Source organism: Peromyscus eremicus, chromosome 5, assembly GCF_949786415.1.
Source record: "Peromyscus eremicus chromosome 5, PerEre_H2_v1, whole genome shotgun sequence".
Lineage (NCBI taxonomy): Eukaryota > Metazoa > Chordata > Mammalia > Rodentia > Cricetidae > Peromyscus > Peromyscus eremicus.
Window position 1 is genome coordinate 105,328,167 of NC_081420.1, and position 23,648 is coordinate 105,351,814.

The following is a 23,648-nucleotide window of genomic DNA, read 5'->3' on the forward strand; positions in this document are numbered from 1 at the left end:
CTCCATCTCTGATTATCACTTGGCCTCCCAGCAGAGGCCTGGAATTTATTACTGGGAGCTGTAATAGGTACAAGAGGCTCTTCCAGGTAATGTGACCTTGGACAGTCAAAATGAAGAAACATACTATACCAGAATGTCTGCAAAATATGAGGAGAACATTTTGCTTCTACCAGCTCTTCCATGTTTGGGCCCTGCAGGGAATACATCATGTCCCCCAAGAGTCCAAAGGACTATCTGGGTATAAGGATGCAGCACTCAAGAGGTAATCACAGCCAGTGTGTCCCTGTGAGAAGTAGCCTGGCTCAAGTGAAGGAGCCTGAACATGGGTGTTCTCCAACATTGGTGTCAAGGGGGAAATTAATCTCCTCCTCTGAGCTTTTCTCTGCTGTGGAGTAGATTAATAATGTTTGTCCCATAAGTTTGTACTGACAAATATGCAATTTCCATAAGCAGTGCCGTAGCTGTTTGAACAGCCATTCTAAATATCTTAACCTGAGAGGTCCTGGTGCCCAACAATCATTCCACCAGGGAACACTAATGTGGACTTTCTGAATTGTTAGTTAGCTTTTCAGCACTAACAAAACACAAGAGACACTCAACTTATAAAGCAAAAACGTTTCTTGTGGCTCAGTTTTGGAGGTTCTAGTTTAAGACTGGGGAATGAGGGCCTGTTTGCTTGGGGCCCGTGACTAAGTAGCACTTAGCACCAGGAGTGCATGGTGCAGTAAAAGTGCTCGTGTTCCGACCAGGGACCAAAAAGGATGGAAAGGAAACAGAGTTCTCCAATTCCATTCAAGGATATACCTTCACGATTTAAGGTCTTCCTATAAGGCCCTACCTTGGGGGAGATTTCACTATTTCCTTATAATGTCTGAGGAATGAGCCTTTAACACACTGGCCTTTGGGGGATGTTTGAGATCCAAAGCACAACTGCAGCACATCTGGACATTGTGGATTCTTCATGCCACTAGACCAACAAGTAAACAAGGAGTCATTTGACTGGTCTAGTGGTTAACCATCTCAATTATCATGACAAATCAGGCTGTTGCTACACAACATTGGGCATGGCACAGGAGGCTGTAAGACTAGGAATTTCTCAGAGTCTTAGCTAACACAACTGTGACAACCCAACAAAATCAAGACCATAAGGGACTGGCCCCTCTCGGAGCTGAAAGACTGATTTACCTTCAAGGTAGAGAGTGCCTTTTAGAAAGAGGGGCAGAGGTTGTGGGATGTTCAATAGAAGAGACTATGCGAATCCCGGTGGCCAGAGGACTCAGGGAAAGTGAGATCATGTCATCTTACTGACAATCATTCAGCAGTCAGTGTGACTTCACACATCCTTATATTGGGCACACAGTCTCCTGACCTGCATAAGTATGGATGTCCTTTGCTTTCTGTCTTAGGAAGCTGATCTTTCTGGAATATCAGCCCATTCTATACTTTAGCTTCCTCTTGCTTGTGGCCAATGTGAGTGAACAGGAGGTCTGATAGAAAAGGAGAAAGTGCTTGGGTATTTGTCACCTGTGGGCCACTCCTGTTGGGTCCATGAACTGGCTGTGGCTGTTGCCATAAAGTTGCACTGCCTTTACCACAGCCTTCTTCGGGTCTAGTTATAGGATTATCCAGTCTGTTCCTGCCCCATTTGGGGGGCTGTGGTAGAAATGCCTGTCCCTGTCACAAATCTAGGGAAGAGATCAGGAAAGACAAGAGCCAGGCTAGTGGAGAGATTCGGGCTCTGGTTTCCATTTCCTGAATCCTTCTAAGTGACCTCAATGGCTTTTGAGGTTTGAAGCCCCTTCTGCTATGGTATGGTTCTTCATACGCAAATCCATAATTCATTACAAGGTTTAGGATGTGAACACGGTTTGTAGCTGTATAGGAGGAATCTGGGAACAGGAGCACAAATTAAGAACGGATGCTGCAGAATCCCACTGCCTCCAGCAGATGTGCTTGCAGCCCCTTTGCTTATGCAATTCAGCAGGTGTTGGCTTTCCACTTGCCCTCTGCTGGTCAGCAGGCCAGATAGGAGGCCAGGAAGCAAAGACTCAATCAGGCTTCTGTGGCTATACTTGAGGAGGTATTTACTTCATGCAATTAAGGAGGGTAGGTCACGGAGAGCTCTTTTCTCACTTTCCAATCAAAAGCAATACATTAGGCATGCTGCCTCCCAAACTCCTTCAGTAGCCTGTTGGACAGCTGCCTCAAGAATGAGCACTGATTAGAGTTGTGGAGAAAAGTCCTGCCCAAGCTCACTGATACTGTCTTTGATGGAAAAACAGCACTGTTCCCTTTAGGCACCTCAAGTGAGACTTTGAGGAAAGATGGAAATAGTCACAGGGCAAGGCCGTGGATATGGTAACCAGCAGAGTCCTTGGGACATTGATTCAAGATCAACAAAGATGGGTCTCTCACCCATAATCTTACAGAGTACTGTTCTGGGTGTGGTCTTGCTGTGCCAGAGGGTTCAAAAAGAATAGGACTTGGCTTTGAGGTGCTAGAGCTAAGTCAAGAGAACAAAGGAGAACATGTCAGTGGAGTACATGGTGTAACTGCTTTATCACAAGAGAGGGAGAAAACAGGCCTCAGGGGAAAAGGAGATGCCAAACTCGGTGAAGTACAGCTGAGCTCCCCCTGCCACTGGGTCCTCAGAATCTCACTAGATATTTGTGGAATGGATGAACAAATGAATGAATACATAAATGGACAGGTGCAGAAAAGGCAATAGGATTACTAAAGGCACATCAAGGAAGTCTTCTGTAAACATGATTTGTGAGCCATCTTGAAGTTCACACCATGCTGGCCAGAGATGGGAGGAAAGAGGTTGATGACTGCAAATAGACTCGTCCACAGAGGGAGCCTGGACCAGGACACATTTGGTGAAGGTGGCACCAAGTATCTCAAATAGAGTCCCAACTTTCTATCTTTAGTGGTCACCTTTGGTCATAATTAGATGGAGTTGGGAACTCATTGGGAGCTGTCTGATCTTCCAAAATGCAAAGAGTGCCTGGAATTATGATGTTTTTGATATCTACCAAGCTCCATGGGGGGACAGGGAAGAACCACATGAACACAATTCTGTTTTCTAACCTGTTATTTCAAAAGTTCAGTGTGCTTGGTCTGGGGAGAAGTGGGCTAAGACATCAGATGAGGCATATTTTGGACACATGTTTTGGTTACTTTTTGGTAATGCTGGAAAAGGATCACATGTCTTAACCTAACCAGGCAACTAGCCAGCCCCTTCTCTGGACTCTCCTCATTTACTTATTCAAGAAGATGGGACAATTCACACTAAGGCTTCTTCTACTTTAGTTTCCTTTTATCAAAAGTTGGATGAAGTCATTCACCTGATTTACCAGGAGACTATCACTCAATTCTTTTCCAGTGAAGTACCCCTTCCCCACAACCCCCAAATCAAGGGAGTGTGAAATCACAGCTTTAAGAGCTGACAGTGTCACCCCCAAGCACAACATGGTTTGAAGTCTGTTGTTTGATCTTGAAAATCAGATTTTTTTTTTAAATTCCACTCATCAGGATAGCTGAGTCAGCTTTATATTTGCATATTTTAAATGTTTTGCTAGTAAGCCTGCCCTGATGAGGAGAGATGGGAACTCATCTTTGGACACCAAAAAGTTAAAGAACATTGTTAAAGACCAAGTTAAAGAACATTGGACACACTATTTTAAAAGTTCAAATTATCAAACTGTCCATTTTACATTGTAATTAAAGTTTTATTGGGTATAGTACTGAGATTAGTGGGAGAAAAGTGAAGCAAAGCTGGGCCAGTATAAGGAGGAATGCTATCTGCATTTAACATTTTGCTATTTGGTTCCTTATGGATTTGAGAGTATTAATTTGGAGGTTTGTAAAAATCACATTAAAGTACCTCTTGATGACTGAGTTTTTGATACCCATAAGTTTTGTTCTGAATTAAGACACTTCTCATTTCCTCTTAGTGTACTTGACTGACTTCAGTGTCATTCTTTAATGACAGCCAACAGACTGCAAGATGCTGCTGATGCATGGGACTCCTTGGGCCTTGTATCAGAGTCTAGAACATCGTTGTGTGACACACAAGTGCAGTGCCTGAGTATCTCCATGGAGATTCCTTGGATCATGCCACAGTGCCTGGCACACACAAGACCTTAGTAAATGCCATATCTAAAGGTCATGTGCTGGTGTGTGTCTCTCTCTACAAATGCATCAGTGTTATCTGGGGATTCCTTATAGATGTGTTTTTACACTTACTTACTCATCAAGAAGATGAGGGATTGGGAATAAGCCATCTTCCTCTTTTCCAGGTTCAATGTTCTGAGGTTCTCTGCAGATGTAGGCAGTCAGGCATGAGGGGAGTGACTAGAGAATGCTTCTGTGTGGATCCCCAGGTCATATCTTCCTTTGAGTCACAGGCTGGGAAAAGGTCATCATGAAAAGTCTTTGGTGTTGAAAAGAGCTATGTTGATTGAAGCAGAGGTTTCCAGGGTGCAAGAGGGAAGGAGAAAATGCTTATTGGTCTCTTAAGGCTCTGCAGAGCACACGGGCCTTGCACTGAGTGGTGGAGCAATGGTGAGTGAACAGGGAGGGGTCTGCACCCTTCTGGACTGAAGGGAAGATTGTGTGTGCACTGAGGTGTGACAATATGAAGCAGAGGATGACTGGCTAGACAGTGTGTGAGAAGGCAGCACAGAGATGTCATGGAAGACTGGTCTGGTCTGGCCATGGAAAAAGTGGTCTTGATAGATGTGCTTTAAATGATGGGGAGAATTTACAACCTCAGAGAATCCTTCTACCCAGAAGAAAACGTGGTGCCTCTAATAGGGGAATAGAGGAGAGGTCAATAACATTTATGACATTTGGGGATGGGATGGCTAAGGGGAAAACAGGGATGGTGGCGCACTTTGGAAACAGCAAAACAATGGAGCTATTGCCATACTGAGGCTCAATCAGCAAGGGGAGCTAGCCAAGTTACTGGAACCTAGAAGGAGCTGCCCTTGTTGGAGAGGGCTTCCTGCTGGAACTGTGGCATTCTGAATGAGCCTGTGGATGGAAGGTGGAACCAGGCAGTCGCAGTGGACACCAGTGCTTTCGTCCCTTCTACCTCACAGGCTCTTCTCAGGGCCTGCCGTGGGAAGGACCTGAGACATAGCTCCAGCTGGTGTCATGCATACAGCTAGTGTCCCATTCCAGAGCAGGTTGGAAATGGAGAAGAGGAAGCACGCTGATGTGGAGGTGGGTGCAGTGTCAGACAGAGATGGTGGCTGTGTGAAATGTCCGTGTGGTTAAAGACTGAGGGGTATGGAGTCTCCACTCACTGAGCTTTCAACACGTGGACCCATTCCTTAGAACACCTGGCCAGGAAGCCATCATTACTTGTACTTTGTCGAAGAAATCGAAGGTGGCACGATTGACAGCCAGAGCCTGCTGTCATTCATCTCAGTCTGGTGCAGAATCTGCTACTATTTCCAGAGAAGGAGTTGGCTCCTTTCTTGTGTTCCCTGCAGGGCAATCCCCACCTTATGCTGTAATTTCAGTCTCTGGTGTCTGAGAAGGGGCTTCTTAATGAATCCAGACTGAGGAGAAACACATCGCTAGGACAGGGATGCAGGCAGGCTGCAGGTGTATGGGTGGGGTGGAAGTCGGGGGAAGGATACCTGCCCAAATGAGATGAGTGTAGTATGGGCATGAGTCCTGCCAGCCCTTGGAGCTGTGAGCAATGCCTTGAGTGTGAACATGCTGTAATAGACCTGGGAAATCCCACGTGGAAAATTCAGGGTGACCAAGGGCCAGTACAATCCTTCCTATCTATACACGTGCCTATTTCCTATCAAGCCTATTTCCTGAATGCCAATGAAATGTCAGGTCTGGCTGGAGGTTGTGGCTTTGATTGGAACATTCAGCAACAGATCCTTTGTACCATCCTCATCTGTCTTTTCATTCCAGCTGCCATCACTGAGCTCTCAACTTCTGCCAATCAACGGTGTGCCCTCATAGGACACAGCAGGGTGGGTGCTATGGCCACCATTCTCCCCCTAAGACAGGGGCACCGAGGGCTTGAATTTAGTGAGGGAGTGAGGAGGGGACAGGCAGGCCTGATCCCTGGACATCTTGGTCAGATTTCCTTGCCTTTTGTTTCCCTACCCACTGGAAACCTCCTCATTTAGCAGCTTTGAGGAAGACTGTCCTCAGGAAGCCTTGACAATGCTCATGGTGCATAGGAAATGTGTAAGCATAGGCTATTATTCTGTCATTATTGTGCCACCATTTTATCTTCTTTCTGATATGTATGTATGTGTGTATGTATGTATGTATGTATCCATCCATCTACCCACCCACCTACCCATCCATCCATCTATCTCTCTCTCTCTCTCTCTCTCTCTCTCTCTCTCTCTCTCTCTCTCTCTATCATCTCTCTCTATCTCTATCTCTCTCCTTTCTTTACTCTTTCTCCAGTAAAGCCGCTATCATTTGACTGGGGCTCCTCATGTACCAGTATCTCATAAGATTGGTCTGCTGCACTGGGCCTGCTGTGGGGTTTTCAGAGCACCACACTGGGTGCAAAAGGAGGTCTCAAGAGACAGATAGAGAATTGTGTCTAGTCTTTTTGTGTGTGTGTGTGTGTGTGTGTGTGTGTTGTCTCATTCTCTCTCTCTCTCTCTCTCTCTCTCTCTCTCTCTCTCTCTCTCTCTCCTTTTCCTTTCCCAAGCTTCTTTCTTTTCATTCCTCACCTTTCCCTTACTTCCTTTCTTCTATCCCTTCTTTGCTCCATCAAGAGCCTAGGAAAACTACCATATAATGTCTAATATTCTGATAGACTCCTGAGTATGTCCTAATAGCCCATGGTGCCTCACTTTAGCTGTGTGGAAGCTGTGTAGATGTACAACCTGCAGCTCAGATATGGGACACAGTTGAGGTGGTCTCATTCTTATTACTCTTGGTCTGTGTGACACTGAATCTCTGAGCCCCTGCCTCCTGTGCGTCCTTTATATGTTGGGATGCTATGGTCTTCTTTTGTTGTCTCTGCTTTCCAGTTTGGCATTTCTAAAGGGATTTTCCTTTTCTCCTGGTGTTCCTAAGCTGTCCTCTGAGGCTGAGAAGGTCAAACTTTGTCTCTTCAAAGGGCTGGCTCTTGGGATATTAAAATAGAGTCTGTGTGGGCCTGAGATAAGAAGAGACTGAATAAAGAGAACAAGCAAATCAGGAAGGACCTGAGGATGCAGAAAGAACCCAGAGAAGCCCACCGGAAGATAATGGAGTTTCATGGGACATCCCCATTGGTCTAGAGCTGGGATGTAGGAAAACGATGAGTATCAGGCTGCCCTTGGTAAGCATGCGCTCCATCTGGAAAGGGGCGATCCGGAGCACTCAAGCAGTGATTAATAAAGCTCTCAACCCCACAGTGCAGACATTTTTATTAGCAGTTGCATGTACAGATGTAGCAATTTTTAGAACAGGAGAGCAGTGACATGTACCCTGGGGCTGCTGCTGCTCCTGCAGTCTCCATTCTGTGTCTCAGGCTCTGAGCAGAAGGAAGGGACCCTGCCCCATCCTCCCATGCTGGGCTGGAGTCTCTCAAGGAGCAGCAGTCTGGCTTTGATTACTGGCTTGCTCACACACTCACCTGCGGGGTTGTAAAGTCCTCACAACCCCCGTGTTTTGTCTTTAGTAAGTCTGCACCAAGCCAATATACTCTTATTTCTAGCATGTACCCAGATGATGCTGAGGCTACTCTTCTGGGGAGGACACTGAGGACCATTGCTATAGGACCCTGTATCCTGGCCGCTGTAAGAATCACCTGCAAAGCCTTTCAAGAGTCCCCAAACCGGAGTCTTACTGTAGAGCAGCTGCAGTGGGGAAGCCATACATGGTGCCCCTCTCCCCCAGAGCCTCAACCTGATTCTGCTGTATCCATTTACGCACACTCTAACTCCGAGTCACCCACTCCTCAAATACCCTGCTGGTACTTCTTGTGAGATTGAGAATGATAGTATTTGACTGTAATTTGGTGGGAGGGCATCCAACAAAGAATGACTACAAAATAGATACCATGTTCCTTCTTCACTCGTTTGATGTGTTGAATCAGGCAACAAAAATTTACTGAGCATACACTGTGTGCCAAGAGTTGGACTGAGCACCAGATTTGGAAGAACAAAACAGACCACAGACACAAATTGGTATAAGCTGGGGGCCGTTTTGTTGGAGAAAAAAGGTTTATAATTGTTAAATATTGAATATACATGTACAGGTTATACTTAATGTGAGTTCATCTATTTTCTCACCCTAGTACTAACCAGGCCAAACCCTGCCTGGCTTCTGAGATCAGATGACATTGGGAGTGTTCAGGGTGGTATGGTCATAGACAAGTTCATGCATTTTCAGGAAACTTCTCTGATGCTTGTGTCTTGTCCTAGGGTTCTTCTGATTCTGACTAGACTGAAGAAACAGCTCTAGTCTTCAGATAGCGTTGACATCCCTAGGAAACTGATCAAATAAATGATGGTCTTTCACTCTGGGAGAAGCCTACCTTTCCTCCCACAGAGATGTGAGACTTGCGTATGACAGTGTCTCTGCTACCCTGACCCCATGTACTTGGCTTATGGAAAATTGTCATATATGGAAAGTCAGCCAGGTCAGGTTAATATAGTTTTTTTTTTTTTTAACTTCTTTGTGACAATGAACATTGTTAGGTGCATGCATCTCTGTATATTTAACACATTGTTTGTTTTTATCAACAAAAGGTTCAAGTCATGAGGTAGAGCCCATGGTCAACTTTTAGGAGTTTTCACAAGGCTCAAATTAGAGTTGTGATGCATATTTAATTTGGACTTTGGTACTCATTTTCTCTAGTACTGTAAGTATAGGAAGGAAGATAACTCTGTGAGGTCAATCTCAGAAGAACCATCGTGGTTCCCTCAGTGTACAGAGTGAGGTTATGTCAGAGGTGGTATAGTGATTCCTTTGTAGGGCATCTGCCCTGTCTTCCTGTGGCCAAGGGCATGACACTCTGCTAGTGATTTCACTTCATGTCAGCAGACATTTCTCTCTGCCTTCACACAATGATTGATACGGCCAATGTTTCCTGAGAAGTCAACCATGTTGGTTACATTTTTACTTTTTTAGGGAGATGCTTCAGTCAGTAAAGTGCTTGCGGCACAAGCCTGAAGACCTAGTTCTATTCCCCAGAATCCATGTAAAGCAAAACAGCTGGACACAGCAGCATATGCCTGTAATCCAGGTGCTAGGGAGATAGCAACAGGAGGATCCCTGGGGCTTTCTGAGCAACCAATCCAGGTGAATCAATGAGCTCCAGGTTCAGTTAGAGATGCTGTCAAGGTGGGGAATGAGAGAGCAGACACTTGGTGGCTATTTGTGGCCGCTACATGCATATACAACTGTAACACGAATTGTTAGAAGGTCTTATTAATAAAAACAAACCCAAGCCAGGTATTGGGGTGAATGCTGGAAGATCAGAGAAGCAGAACAAGCCACAGCTACCTCAACTTGCCAGTTCCTCAGCTGATTCTGTTTCTTCAGACTGGAAGCCTCTGGGGCTCATCCAGAATGAATCTTACCTGAACTGCTGCTAAAAGCCTAAAAGCTTAACCAGACTCTGGTTCCTGGTTCTCACGCCTTATATACCTTTCTGCTTCCTGCCATCACTTCCTGGGATTAAAGGCATATGTCACCATTCCTGGCTGTTTCCAGTGTGGCTTTGAACTCACAGAGATCCAGATAGATTTCTGCCTTCGGAATGCTAGGATTAAAGGTGTGTGTGCCACCATCTTCTGGCCTCTATATCTAGTGTCTGTTCTGTTCTCTGACCCCAGATAAGTTTATTAGGGTGCACAATATTTTGGGGAACACAATATCACCATATTTCCCTTTTTTTGTCTAAAATTAAAAAAAGCTTATAACTAATACAAGGAAAACTATATCCAATAGAGTATACAGTATATGCAGTCAAGAATTACATTAAAAATGTTTAGTCTAGTAACATTTGACAGATTCAGACAAAAACTCCATTATATATATTAACAATGTCCAGTCCATTATCATTTGACAAATTCAGATAAAAATTTTTATTACTTATCCTATTTAAAACAAGTAGTTCCTTTTTAAAAGTAGATTCAATAATCTCCCTTTTTATCTTATCATATGCGTATTCTTTTTTCTGAGTAGATCCAAAAATCTACCCTTTATCTTATCATTTCTGTATTTTACCTTTTTTGAGTAGATTCAATGATATATTCTTTGCTATATCCTCTTTTTTCTTTTTCTTTTTTTTTAAACAAGAACCTTGTATCTGATCTCCTTTGTTTAGCTTTTTTTTGACCATTAACAATTAATAACTTGTAACCAACCATAGTAAACAATGACAATATCCATAACTCATTAAATGATGAAAAAACACCCACCCACCTCTTGTAGACAAAATTCTAAACAGTCTTAGTAATTAAGAAACACAGTCAAATAGCCAAAGAGATCAGAGAGTCACGACTACCTAATCTTACCACCTCGCTGCCATCACTTCTCCAGAGAGAGCTTCTTCCTGTCTGACTTGTCTTTTTATTTCCTTTCTGTTCTGCCTTCTCATTGTCTCTAAACCCAACCACATGACTTCCTCATCACTGCCTGTCTATACAGACCTCCAGGTCTCTATGGTTGGTACTGGGATTAAATGTTTGAGTCACCACGCTTGGCTCTGTCCTTGACCACACAGAGACTCTGCCTGCCATGTGATCAGATTAAGGGCATAGGCTACTACCACCTGCCTCTGCTTATGGCTCGCTTTGACCTCTGATCTCCAGGCAACTTTATTTATTAACATACAAATAAAATCACATTTCAGCACAAATAAAATATCACCATATACAACTGACAGAATTTTGCCTATAAGAGGAACATTAAGGAATGGTAGAATATTATTAACTCAGAGCCACGTGAGGTACTGTGAACCTTGGGGAAGAGGGCAGGAAAGACAATATCAAGGTTTATATGCCTGGCTCCCATTCTGGCTCTCATATGGAGGAGGGAATGAGCTGCCTGTCACTTGGTAGATGAGTTACTTGAGACAAACATCTGGATTTTCAGTTTCCATGGTACAGTTTCCTCTACCCACACAGCACAATGAATATAGACTAATTACAAGTGAACTCTAAGAATGTGTGTTTATGTGGCCACTTTTTTCATCATTCTCCTCTGTTGGGTCCTTGTCTGTGATAGAAGAATGAAAGAGCCAGGCTTTATTGCTAGGACTTTGAGGCATTTGTAAATCCCCTTATCTGTCCTGGAAGAATGGGTTTCCTGCTAACTGGATACGGCACTCTAGAGGCTTCCTTTTAGTCCCCAACAAAGCAAGAGTCATCCTTTGCTGGAGAGAGAAGCTGCTGCATACTTTTTTTCCAGGGTTTCTTTTCTTAGTAGTCAAAGTTAAATATGACAGTGCCCAGAGACATGACTCAGTGGGTAAGGTACTGATGCACAGGCTTGGGGACCCCAGTTTGAATTCCCAGCAACCATGTAAAAACTGGGTACAGTGACACATGTCTGAACTGTAGCTGGAGTTTTCCTGCCTGGCCCACAGTCAGGATAAATCTCTCTCACCTGCCAGTCCCACAGCCTCTCAGACCCGACCAAGTAAACACAGAGACTTATACTGGTTACAAACTGTATGGCCGTGGCAGGCTTCTTGCTAACTGTTCTTACAGCTTAAATTAATTCATTTCCATTAATCTATACCATGCCACATGGCTCGTGGCTTACCGGCATCTTCACATGCTGTTTCTCATCATGGCGTGGCGGCTGGCAGTGTCTCTCTGACTCAGCCTTCCACTTCCCATCTTTATTCTCCTCCTTGTCCCGCCTACACTTCCTGCCTAGCCAATGGCCAATCAGTGTTTTATTTATTGACTAATTAGCAACACATTTGCCATACAGAACATCCCACAGTGGGTAAGGTACTGATGCACAGGCTTGGGGACCCCAGTTTGAATTCCCAGCAACCATGTAAAAACTGGGTGCAGTGACACATGTCTGGAACCACAGAATTGGAAGTGCAGAGGCAGATCTTGGGGGCTCACTGGTCAGCCAATGTATCCAAAATAGTAAGCTCCATGGATGCACACATAGGTTAGTATACCTGGGCACATGTGCATAAACACACACACACACACACACACACACACACACACACACACACAAAGAGAGAGAGAGAGACCACTAAAAATTAATTATGATGATTGGTATTATTCACGGTGTTCAATTGTGTGCATACTTGAAAATTTGAAGACACTTGAGCATTACAAGACCCTACCTTTAAGACCTTATGTTATCTTTTTGTGCTGTGTGACCTTGGAGAACTTCCTTCTCCTCTCTGGGTTTCAATTGCTGATCTGTCAAAGACAAGTTTGAATAGATGGTCTTAACATCCAATAGGCTACAAACATGTGTATTTACCTCAAAACTCCAGGGTTTTGCCAAATAAAAAGATGGATGAAGTCAGTGCAGACTCAAGGAATTTTTTAAAAGGTCATTTGTTTCATGGATGAGAATCCCAGGGGTTAGAAAGAGGAGGAATGACTTGGTCCTCATTCTCATTATGCATGACACACAGACTGTCATGAGTTCAGATCCCACCTCTTCCAGTTAGTCATCAAAACAGTTGCTGTACTTGTTATCTATTCCATCTGAGACTTAGTATTCCTGTCTATAAAATGGGAGAGATAGCTTTACCCTCCTAATAGTGTTGAGAGATGTCTCCAGCATTCTAGTCTGGGAACCAAATGAAGGCCCGTTGTTCATCTTTGCTCCCTGGTGCTTAGCACAAGGCATGACACTTATTAATTACGGAATCGCAGCAATACAGGGCTATGGGAACTCAGCTCTTCTTATGCCCCATGCACAGAACACACTTCTGTGATCAGTGAACGGTGGCATAAGGACTGAATGTGGCCACCTGTGGTGTGTGCTCATTTTCAAAGCCACGCTGCCCCTCTTCAGCTCTGAAATGAAGGCAGAGAGCTTTTTGTGCCTTCCATATGCTTTTAAGTTAATTGCTTTAGGTGGAGTTCTTTTGCTTTTGTATTTTTTTTTTAAATAATACTTCAAAGGGCAAATCTCTGCCAGTTGTGTTCCTGCCAGCCATGCTAGTCCTTGGGTGGGTAGAGTAGACAAACTACAGGTGGGGAGAGCTTGATGGCTTCCTCATGTCAGGGTTGTGGGCCTCAATTCAGAGACCCTGAATGAAAGCCTATTTGGTGGGCTAGCTTTGGAAACCAACCACCAAATGTAGAAAGAATCACCCTCATTGTGTACTTTCATCTGGGTGGGCTCTGTGTTCCTTGTTACTAAGTAAATGATCCCATCCCCTTTACTGCCCCATGAGGACAGTGGCTTTGGGGCCATAACTCACCATGTGAAACCCCCATGCAGTCTTCATGTTAGGGCAGTACTCATTGCAAGCACTTAGATGGCTTTGGTAATTACTTTCTACTTTTCTGGTCTTTATCACACCCTTGCTATGAGGCATTGGGCTTGCATTGGAGACGATGAAGGTAAAGTTCAGAGAACTTGTCTCTTGCTTAAGGACTGATAGCTGAGTTGTCACACAGCCAGCCCCAAGAGGGTCCTGGAATCAGTATATTGTTCAGTCCCCAAGGTTGGCTCCCTGAATCATTTACCTACCTGAGTGCTATGCCATTGGTGGTGGCCTTTGCTCTCCAATGAAGTGAATGCTGTCCTCCACCACTTGTTCACTTAAACTGTGACCCCAGTTCCTGACCCCACCCCTCAAGAAGGTCCAGGAACTTCTTAAGTCTCACCTCCACCTCTTGCCTTCACCCAGTATCAGTAACACTCAGTTCCTGAGTCTGTCCTTCAGTGCCCTGGCAACATCTCCAGCCTGGTTTCTGCCTCTTGCCTTCATCAGGTTCTAGTGCAGCTTGCTCCTCCACTTCCCACAAATGCTGACTCCTACCACAATTGCTAGCACTGCCATTTTCCTGGGCAGTGCATCAATGATTCCTCACAGACCCTGCTTTTGGTTTCGTGTCTCTATCTCAGCTCTTCCATACCCCGTTCATTCCTCAGTTCCAGTAATCTTCAGTTACAGCATCCCTCAGAAGGGGCTAGAGTCCTAGTGGGCTGGCTAAAAGGCAGACTGTGGGGCTCCCAAATAGAGATCTTCATGAGGACTGAGGGCTTGTCTTTCTAACAAGCACTAAGTAGCTGCTGCTGCTCTCGTTTTTGTGTTTTAAAGCACCGCTGTAGATTTCCATTCAAAACATTTTCCCCCAAGAATCTTCCAGTGTTCTCCTGATCAAAAAATAATACACTCTGCCTTTGAGGATCCCATGGTCCAGGTAGCAGTTCAAGCTCAGTTGCAGTTTAGAGTCACCTGGGGAGCTTTAAAAATATTATGTATACCTGCCACCACCCCAAGCAATTGGTCAAAATCTCTGAAGCAGGGCCTGGCATTGTTATCCTTGTAAACTCCCCAGAGGATGCTAAAATGAAGCCAACCAGGGCTGAGAACCACTGGTCCAGGGAGGGCCCATCCTGTAAACAGGGAACCACTCTGCTAGAATCAGCAGGCTATTTCACTTTGCTCAGAGAAGTGTTAGGTGGAATGGCTTGAGCAAGGTATCCTCCTCATACCTGGGTTTTAGCTCCAACTCAGCTTTGTAGATCCAGGCAAGTGTCTCAGCCTGTCTGATCCCAGTTTGGGGTTTGGGACTGGGATGGGTCTAAAGAATCTCTAATAGCCTTTTCCTCATCACCATTGATGATTCTTGTGATGTCAGAAAGCATCTCTGAGATGGTTATTCTTTGTTGTCAACTTGACTACATCTGTATTTAACCAAAACAAAAAATGGCTGGGTATACCTGTGAGGGACTTTTTCTTAATAAAATCATTTGAAGTGGGAAGGCCCACTTCTAATCAGAATCTTGGAGGTGGGAGGATGCACCTTTATTCTGGGCCACACCTTCTGCTGTCAGCCATGTAAAGGACATGGAATAAGGAAGCTGGCCCTCTCTTTGCCTGCTTGCCCTTCCTCTTGATGGTAAGTCCATTCCTTCACCGGCCTTCGAGCCTACTTCTTTGGGATTCTGGAGTATGCTGAAGACCAGCTGAGACATCCAGCCTTGAGGTCTGAACAACTACTGGATTATTGGATCTTCTGTTGGTAGACAGCCGTTGTGGGCCTAGCTGGACCACAGCCTGTAATTCATTCTAACTAATCCCTTTCATATATATGAAAGGAACCCTGACTAACACAATCTCTGTCATTCTATAGATATTTCTAAACTAAGAGGCTAGGATGTTACTGCTTATAAAAGCAAACTAAGAAATACAATGAAACTGCTTAGTGGCACTAGCACCCTGCCAGAAGATCTATGAATTTCATATCACCCACACTGTCTCGTGGAAATTGTATGGGTTTGCCAGTGGGGCTTTCTGTGTATTAAGAAGTGGTTGTTAGGCTGTGGACCGGCAATGCCATCCATCATCAGCATTCCCTAAGAGCTTCTTAGAAGTGCAGATTGTTGAGTCATGCCCCCCGCCCCCGCCCCAGACTACTGAATCAGAAGCACTTGGGTGGTGGGCCCAGCAGTCAGGTGGTCATAAGGTGCATTTGTTAATATGAACTAGAGGAATGCTGTCCTGATGGGAACAGCCCCTCCTCTGCCCCACTCCACTCTTGTATCAGGAGATGATGATGACAAATGCTGTGTGCATCTGTAGAATAACCAGTTTTACAGTTTTTTTCAAAAAGAAAGAGAGATTGGAAGCCTGTCTGTTGCATTCATTGGCATTTTTTGCTCACATCATATAATGTTTTTTTACTTTCATTTGGCTTTGGAATTTGATATCCTTTGTTTAATTAACATAGATAAAAGGAACTATCGCCATCCCATAGGATGGTTACTTTTCCCTAAATGTGTCCATGTCCAGCTTCACTTTTGAGATGACCCTATTGCACAGCTCCAGGGGCTGAGTTAGATTACAATGGAGGAAAGACATCTTTTGAATAGGTGGTCTTCTGTGCAAAGGACGAGCTAAGTCAACAGCTGGACCATGGTTTGGGTCGGAAAAGGGATGGGCATGAAAGACTGAAGAATGGCTGCATTGTGTCAAAGCAGTTAAAAGGGAAAGGCCCTTTTGCTTTTAGCACAAGAGGGATATCTACAAGGATTCCAGGTCTGCTTTTATGAATATGAGGATCTAAGAAGCATTGTAGTTGTGAACTGTGGGGGACAATGTCACCTTGATCCACCAATTTAATGCTGCCAGCAGTCAAAAGAGCCAAACATCTTCACAGGCTTTGCAGTTCACTTTCATTTGATCACCCAAAGAGGTGCCTGGGACAATTGTCGTTGGATGTGACATTGATGTCATATATATTTGCTCCAACTAAAAGGAACAGGTGTTTTTGAAGAGCTCAGAACTAAGAGAGGGTTCTGATTCTCCAGCTCCCTGGTACCCTGAGCAAGTAAAAACAGGGTTTTGCATCAATCTGATTCTTGTTCGACCAAAGTTCCTCCAAATGAAGACATTTCTCCATCTCCCAAATCCATCAATGAGTGGACTCTTGAGCCACTACATTCGTCCGATCATCTCAGGCAGGCCCCCCCACAGTTCTGTGCCCCATCTTGCTTCAGGGCCCATTCATACCAAAGGTGTCTTTGAATTCTATCCTAAGACCATAGTATAATCCCCCAAACATTGGGTAATAGCATTTTCTTGCCTGGTCTGCTTAATTGGTATCAGGCAGGTTCCCACACCCCCTTCAGTCTAGCTCTGGAAACATCTGTCTTTTTTATCCACCAATAGTGTCTCAGAAGAGTACCAAACCTGTTAGACAAAATATCAAAGTTATGAATTCTGATTTAATAAATGTGCCTTTGAGAGATGATTCATGGCGTGTATGATGGCTTTCAATTGCTTTCTCAAACAGTTCATGCTTCATTTCATTAAGAGCTTCAGTCAATGCCAACTGATTAATTATCACAGTACTAGTCAGCTTTTGTTTTGCAAGTGTGTGTGCAGGACCTGCCTGGGAGTTGGCCATACAGACATTTATTGAAAATGCAAATAAAAATGGTATTTTTTATAAGTGTTAGAATCCCACCAAGATGATACTGGAAATCATTTCTTTTTAAAAAAGATTTGTCTGTTTTTATTTTGTCTGTGAGATTTGCCTACATAGGTATGTGTAGCACATACATGCGGTTCTCTCACAGGTCAGAAGAGGGCGTTAGAGCCTCTGGAACTGGAGTTATGGATGGTTGTTCTTGTAGAGGATTAAGTGCTCTTAACTGTTGAGCCATCTCTCCAGCTCCTGGAAATCTTTTCTTTGCTTAAAACTTGCCTAATGGAAACCTTCAAGATCATGAGCACCTGGGCGAGATGCACTTCCCTGCCTCCTGGAAGCGTGTGTTCTAATGGCTGCAGAGCTGGTGTAGGAATGATTTTGCTCCAAGGAATGGTGGGTTCTTGCTGCTGAGGCTTAGGATGCAGATCTTAGCTAGAGCACATAGCAGCCATGAGGCACTGAACAAGGGCATGTTTGCTTCTTCCCTCAGTTTCAACTCAAGGAGCCCACAGAACACAGTCTCTGACTCTGACAAAGGCAGCCAGACTACTGAGCAGAACTCTTCACTTCAGAACCATCAATCTTCTTCACACTCTGATTTCCCCGCTCTTTTTCATAATTGCAGAAGTCACAGTGAAGATCTCATTTACGGGTGAAATTAAAGATCTTAAATGCATAGAACCCAGTGACCTTTTTACTTCATGCAAAGTCTCTGAAGGTTTTGAATTTGTTTTTTATTTTAATAAAGAAGCCCAAACCCTTTTAAAACAAATAAATGAAGAGACCCCTTCATCAGGGACCCCTGGGAACAACATATAGGGTGGCTAATCCTGGCATCAGGAGCCATTCACCTTGATCACCAGTTGTCCCTCTTGGTCACAATTTGGTTTATTCCTATGGGCCAGGAACCACTAAAAGGGTGTATGCCAGGCTCAGGGGAACTCTTAGTGGGTTATTTCCTTGTTTACTTCAATGTTTTCATTTGGCTAAGTGTGGCTTATAATGACTGACAAGGGTAGCTGTGAAGTAGAGGAACATTTGCTGCAGGGCACTGTGGGAGCCTAAGGAGAGTGCATGGAGGGCATGAGAAGAACTGCCCAGTGGCTTCCCTCCTGCTGGGAGTAACACTATGCAAGATGGCTGAGCTTCCAGAGGGCTTGGAGAGCTTCTGAAGTATGCATGTCTAGTTAAAGGAGCTTTGGCCGTTCTTCCTGAAAGGCATTTTCTTACTAGAACAGACCATTCAGGAGGGCAAAGCAGGCAGATGCCCTGGCAATGGGGAGATGACATCTTTGCCTATTCAGCCAGAAGTATCCACCCTGATTCCATCATTTGGGAGATCAAAACTCCTTTATTTTCCTCACCTGTAAATGGCTATGCCTTCCAGATAATGACTCTGTTTCTTGAGAACAGAGTGAGTTAAAGGTAGTATAGGACTAATGCCAACGACGAAATTATGAATTATAGTTGAATTCAGTACTTCTCTGTATATGCACGTCACCACACAGGCAACCACTGGACAGATTACAAAGCACCTCTACATTTCAGGTCTCATGTGAGTCTTGCAAGTGTTCTACAGAATAGTATGAGCTGTATTATGCAGACGAGGAAGGTCTGCCCACCGAGTAGGAACACAGCACAGCCCAGCTTGCTTATAGGTCAGTTCTCCTTCTACCATCCCAGCCAGGGGACCCGCTGAACAGTTGGCAAACAGTTTCCTGACTGGCTGATTGAGTACCAGTTTTCACTGGAGGCATAATGACCTTTCAATTCAATGGTATTACTTATTTTTTTCAAATTATTTTGACACAATGCTATTTTGTGATGACAAATTAGTTAACTAAAACATGTTTATGGAGCCAGTGAGATATCTCAGTGCAGAAAGTTGCCTGTTGCCGAGTTGATGACCTGAGTTCAATCTCTGGGACTCACATGATGGAAGGAAAGAAGAGACTCCCACAAGTTGTCCTCTGACCACCACATGCATGTATTGGTATACACATATGCATGCACATAACACAAACAAACAACCAAATAAATGTAATAAAATAAAACATCATGTTCACAGAAGAAATTTATGGCTATTTGAACAGAATTCTTTCTTCCTTCCTTTCTTTCTTTCTTTCTTTCTTTCTTTCTTTCTTTCTTTCTTTCTTCCCTTCCTTCCTTCCTTTCTTATTTTTTTTCACAAATAAGGAAAACAATAGGTGCATGTGGTTGTACACACATTTAATCCCAGGAGGCAGGTGGATCTCTATGAGTTCAAGGCTAGTCTACTTTGTGAGTTCCGGGACAAACAGAGCTACATAGTAAAACTCTGTCTCAAATGAAATTAAATGACAAAACTTCCCATAGTTAAATAAATTTAAAATAACTTTGAAATATTTGTGTATTTTGTTCATGTCTGTCCTGTACTTGGACATGCTTAATGGGATATGGAGTTATAACAGGAGCATTGCGCTGTTTGCATGTAGTTCTTCAATGTGTACAATGGAGTTAATACAACATGTGTTCTTACATTCTTTCTGTTTTAAACATCATAAAAGTTTTGAGACCCATGTCAACTCTTATGACTTAACCATCCAGATTTTTAATTTTAAAAACACTTTTCTCATTGTTCCATAATATTCTCTCCACCACCACCTCTGTCCCAGCTCATCTGTGAGAGCTACTATTAATTGTCAACTGGACCAGATTTAGAGCTAGGCTTCTAAACTTGTCTGTGAGAGATTATATTGATCAGGATGGTACACCTCCCACCATACCCTAGGCAGGGAAATCCTGGACTACATTAGATGGAGAGAGTGAGCTGAGTGTTGCATGCATTCATTGCTGTGTCCCTGATTGTGATTGTAATTATGATTGTGTGTCTTATGATGGACAGTGACATGAAATTGTGATCTGAAAGAAACCCTTTCTGCATGTGTTGATTTGCCAAGGAATTTTATCCCAGTAACAGGTAAAGAAACCAAGATACTACATATATATCATCTGTATCTATCTGTCTGTCTGCCTATCTATCTATCTATCTATCTATCTATCTATCTATCTATCTATCTTATCTCTCATCTACCTATCTATCCATCTATTTCTCATCTCTGTCTACCTATCATCTATCTATCTATCTATCTATCTATCTATCTATCTATCTATCTACCTATCATGACATATCTATCATGTATCCATCTATCATCTATCATTCATCCATCTACCTATACAAAGCCCTTATCTGATCTGGATGACTCACCTCAGCTAGTGACATTTTTAGTAGAATAACTCTTTGCTGTGGGCTGTTCTTCTGTACTTCAGGATATTTACCAGCATGCTTTGTCTATAACCTGCACATTCTAGTAGCCATTCCCACTTATTTCCAGTTGTTATAAACTCAAATATTTCCAAACTTTATCAGTTTTATCCTGAGGGAAAGAATAAATCCTGGTTGATGACCACTGTTTTAGATCTATTTCTAAAGTTTACAGTTTAGACACATGAATTCACATCACTTCCAACACAGAACCTCCCATCCCATCTCCCTTTCTGTGTGTATACATGTTTTCCTTAAAAATGAAAAAAAAAAAAAACCCTGGCTGTTATTCTTCTCAATGTAATTCTTGATTTGCTTAAACCTCCTGAATGTAATCAGTGTCCTTATTATGTTGTTTACTTCTCCAACCTGTCAGATCCCGACTGCCATCTAAAGAGTTCCTCTCACCTCGTTCCTTGGTCTCATGGTCATACCAGGCCATTCCTGTTTTCCCTATAATTACTTTCATGTATGTTTTCCACTGCTAAGTTTAAAGCCCATGAAGGCAGATAGCAAGCTTGTTCCCTTCCTGCCTAATTCTCTGATACCTAGCGTAGTGTCTGTATGTAGCTGGAGCTCATTATTTGTTTGATGAATGACTAGATGTGTGTATGTTCAGCTTGTCAATCCCGTGGCAGCATGGAAACATTGCCCCTAAGCATATGGGTCATTGCCTTATGCCCATCTTCCAGGTAGGAAAAGCTGAGGCTGAGCTCTGTGTCTCTCATACTGTATTCCTTTGCAAACTGTGAAGTGGCCTTTGTGTCAAATCCAGCTCCATGCTGTTGTAACCCATCAGGCAATATGCCCTTTCTGACCGTGCGAAGGTTTTCTCGTTTTGCAGGGTTTAAGAGCCGAATTTCTAGCTGCCAGCGAGTCTTTATTTGTGTCTCTGTTTGACAACAGGGAAGCTCTTTTCTGCTGTCCCTTCCTGCCTGACCTCATCCTTAACAATTCCACCACCTTGCTGCTCCCTCTCCCACCCCTCTGTGGCAGCCGGTGATGTTTGCTCTTCTTTTGGAGCCTGCCTGGGGTAGACCGATGATGTGGAAAAGGACTGTTTTTCTGGCACCCTGAAGGGTTTTCAAAAAGATCTCCTTTATTGAAGTTCAAAGACACCTGACTATCTAGCACCAAGGCTGATAACCAAAAGGAAGAGGAGCAGAGATGTTGGGGTGCTGCACCACTCTGTCTCTCATCTGAACCTGATGCTGTGGCTTCCCTTGTAGGTAGTATAAGTGATTTTGAACCTTCTGCCTGCCTCCTGCAGTCCCCTGCAGAGTGGAATGCTGGCGCTCTGTAGACCTGAGCGGTATCTGTGTGGTGCTGGTGGTGGTGTCAAGTACGGCATGCCAGCAAACACACAGACCATTAGAAAATGCCCTTGATCTGGAAGCATCAGTTTCATTTCAATATTTCAGTTCTTCTCCCTTTTCATGGTGTCAAAATCTCAGAACCTGTCCCAGCCTCTGCAAAATACAGCAGAGTTTGGAGAAATGCGAAGGACACTTTGACCTTGACCATGCAAAAAGGGCTCCTTCTTAATGAGGGAAACTGCAGGTAGGTCCTGACCTTGGAGTCTCATTTGCCTTTCTTACCAAAGGGCTGGAGCCCTTGGAGAGTGATCAGTGAAGGTAGGCCTGCAACAATCATAGCCTCAGTGTTTGTTCTTTCTTGAAAGTCCTTGAGCTCAGGTGGCCTTGCTTGCGAAATGGGGATAGCAGCTTGTGTATCCAAAGATGACTGGGAAGGACTGAGATGATACACAGCGAGTGCTGGATGCTACTATCTGAGGCCAGGGTTCAGGGTCTTCCCATTTTTATTGGATGACTCCGTTTATGTGCTTCTGGAACAGAAAGGGAGGAGAGAGAGAGGGCAGGGGAGAAAATAACACAAAAGAGAACAAGACAACCTCTTCATATTCTGGGATTGGCATTTGGTGTTGAGAAGATCTGCAAGCCATTATGCTCGCATGTACTGTTTACAGTTACATTTTAGCTCCATAGCAGTCTGGTGGGGCAAAATAATGAAGATCATCACTAGGTGACACATCAAGAAACTGTCCCCTGGGCAGGTGCCACTGCCAAGCCATGGTGTCAGAATTTCATCCCCTCCGTTCTCCTGGTTCCAAAGTGGGTGTTCTTTCTACCCACCAGCTCCCATTAATGTGCCTGTTTGATTTATCTATGAAAGTCCACCCACTCCTCTCTGACCCAGAACTGTGATAACGGACTTCCCTAATTCCAAAGAGGGGGTCTTTACTATTTATTTGGGAATCCATTGGCAGACAGTATGGATCAGGCCAATGGGTATTGACAAGGAAATAACTGCAGCATCATCACCCCCCACTAACTGTGTTTGATCCAGTGGCTAATGGGGTCATTAGCAAAGGAGAGTAATTGTAGGTGTGCCTTGCTCTACCGTTGCAGCCAGATCAATGGCCATTTATCATCTTCCGACATCTTTGCCTGGGGTGCAGGCAATGGCATCAGGCTGGTGTTGGTATCAATTCCTGGGAAGGTAAACATACTTTATAACCATCTCAGGTACCCAGCACTGCCCTTCAAGGCCTTTCTGTGCTGGGAGCCTGCAGCTGCTGGGGTGGTGTGCCTCAACCCAGAAAAGGGCCTTGGCATCTCAATATTCTCCATGTGAGACAAGCCAGGCCCTGAGGGCACACTGGAGATGGCACATTTGATCCTGAAGGCACCCAGCAAGCCTCCTGCTTGAAACAGCACCAGCTAGACAGAATCAATTTCCCATTGACTTTCAGCTCCATCTCAGACACAGTGTAATTCTCGTCTGAGGGTTTATAAAGGCCATTGACTGTCTTATAAAAGATTTAAACACTCACCTAGTGGCACACAGGAGCTCTATCTATCATGATGCCTTTTTGACAATGTGTGGGGGTGGGGATTAGATGGGGGAGGGATGTTGGAGGTTCCCAGGGCAGCCGTGGTTCAGCCTGCCAGTGGCTGCAGGATCTATTCACAGAAAAAAAATGAATGGATCAATTGAAGGGCCCTCCTCATTCATCACTGAGGGGCTCATCTCTACAAGGAGTCAGACACCCCTTGCTTCACTTTGAGAACAAATCACATGTGACATCAGATAAACCTCACCCCCATATTGCTTCTGTAGGAACCCAGGGCATGCAGCTGGCACATGAGTGAAACTAAAGGCTACATTTGATTAGGCCCAAAAGATTTCCCAGTTAATAGGGGAAGCAACAACGAGGATTTCACCCTTGC

The 23,648-nt window shown here is 44.1% G+C and overlaps 1 long non-coding RNA gene across 1 annotated transcript; it reads right to left on the reverse strand.

Annotated features, from left to right (window-relative positions):
• Positions 1–12,223: 12,223 nt before the first annotated feature.
• Positions 12,224–20,478, reverse strand: LOC131910732 (uncharacterized). The gene is made up of 2 exons (XR_009379204.1): positions 20,341–20,478; positions 12,224–12,389 (listed from the first exon to the last, which is right to left on the reverse strand). It is a non-coding gene; the product is annotated as an uncharacterized LOC131910732 (long non-coding RNA).
• Between the last annotated feature and the right edge of the window lie 3,170 nt (positions 20,479–23,648).